Source organism: Octopus bimaculoides, chromosome 8, assembly GCF_001194135.2.
Source record: "Octopus bimaculoides isolate UCB-OBI-ISO-001 chromosome 8, ASM119413v2, whole genome shotgun sequence".
Taxonomy (NCBI): domain Eukaryota; kingdom Metazoa; phylum Mollusca; class Cephalopoda; order Octopoda; family Octopodidae; genus Octopus; species Octopus bimaculoides.
In genome coordinates, this window is record NC_068988.1 from 73,515,782 (window position 1) to 73,517,949 (window position 2,168).

Consider the following 2,168-nt stretch of genomic DNA (forward strand, 5'->3'; position numbering starts at 1 on the left):
ACGATATTGAAACTGTAAGTCACGACTGGTATGGCTAGAGCATTGATCGCTTCGATCCTGTTTCTCGCGTTCAGCTCTGTCTTCAGTATTGCTCTCACCCTGCGATAACATTCTCTTCTGATCCTTTCCCTCATCACTGAGTGCTTGATATTGTCCCCTTCAATTATTATTATTATTATTATTATTATTATTATTATTATTATTATTATTATTATTATTATTATTATTATTATTATTATATTCATATACACACAACAGATTAGACTGTTGCAAAAGAAAAAATCCTGACACCGGGCTACAAGTAACCTTAGAGGCCAAGAACCCTTCTAACTATCCTAGCTATCCCTAATAACATTGTTTTCAGGAGCTGTACTAAACTGGGTTTTATGCCTATTTTCTCTATCCATTGTACAAATCCCAATGCACCTATAACTACTGAGATACATTTTACCCGTACTTTCCATTGTCTCTGTAATTCAATAGCTAAGTCCTGGTACTTTATCTATACCTCTCATATTGATTTTTTTCATCATTTGGGACCGTAAGGTCAATTCTCTGGCACTTTCTATTCTCTTTATCTACTACTACTAAATCAGGCCTCCTAGCTTTTATTACTCTGTCCGTCTGAATGTTAAAGTCCCACAACATCTTATATTTCTTACTTTCTGGTACTTTACTAGGTTCATATTGATACCATTTATCAGTATGTTCAAATCCTAGCTTTCTATATAACTCCCAGTGGATTTCTCTAGGTTATCATGTCTTTTCTTGTATTCTTTCTGTGCCAGCATGCTACATTCACTTACTATATGAGTAACGCTTTCCTCTTTTGATTTGCATAGCCTACATTGCGAATCTACTTCGTTTTTGTCTATCTTGGCTTTTATCCAATTAGTCCTTAATGCTTTATCTTGTGCTACTACTAGCAAACTTTCTGTCTCCCTTTTCAGCTTTTCTTCCTGCAACCATAAGCATGTCTCACTACTACTATCTGCTGCAACTATCTTTGGGAATCTACCATGCAACGCCTTTCTCTGCCAGTCAGATAATTTCTGTTCTTTTTTCTGATTTTTAACTTTGCTTAGGTTTTTGGTTTCCCTATGTCTTGCTGTGACTCTAGCAGCTTTTAATAAACTTTATTCTCTGCTACCTACATAGGAGTCTATATCTACTCTAGCTAACTCCACACAGTCTTCTACTGATATTAAACCGCTTCCACCTTCCTTTCTAAGTAAGTATAATCTTGCTACTCCTGCTTTTGGCTGGAGTCCTCCATTCATATTAAATTCCTTCTTAGTTCTTCTGTCTAGATTCTGTCCAATCTACAAAAGCTGCTGAGTATATGAGTGATGACACTGCCTTATTATTATTATTATTATTATTATTATTATTATTATTATTATTATTATTATTATTATTGAGTTAAAGAGCAGCGCATGCCATCAAACTGACACTGGGGTAAAATATACGAAGCCCTTATCGTCTGATAAGGGTGCACCAGGCACATGCATCACAACCATATGTGCGCGACATAGTGATCTCATATCAAGATAAACAGTACATGACCTTTCAGGTAGGACCCAGTTACAATTTTCTTCAGGTCGAGTAGCCCATCCCGCACAAAAGATCCCTGAATAAGGATTGTTTAAGGATGTTGAACAAAACAACCACGTTTCCAAAGGTGAATTATCTAAACCCCAAAGAATTCCTCTCAACATATGGCTATGATGCACATACCGTCAGCCACTAAGGGACATGCTCAACTGGTTAAGGTCAAGCAACTGACAAGCAAACCTGTGGTATTGAGCAGAATATTTGTTGTAGCCCATCTTATATACCAAGACATAACAATGTACAAGATAACACTTCCAATCAGTTAAGATTAGATGCCATGTGAGCCACTACCTTATTATTATTATTATTATTATTATTATTATTATTATTATTATTATTATTATTATTATTATTATTATGTTGTTTTTTTTTCTTCTTTCTTCAAATTTTCTTCCATTTCTCGCCGAGTGTTTTCCGTACACCTAGGGCAGAGAAACTCGTTGTATGCATTCCCAGTTCACACACGCAAATTCACAGGTAAAACATGTATTTAAGAAAAGAAAAAGTTCATGAATGGATGTTGTTTTCACAGCGATAATGCTCTTCTTAGTACA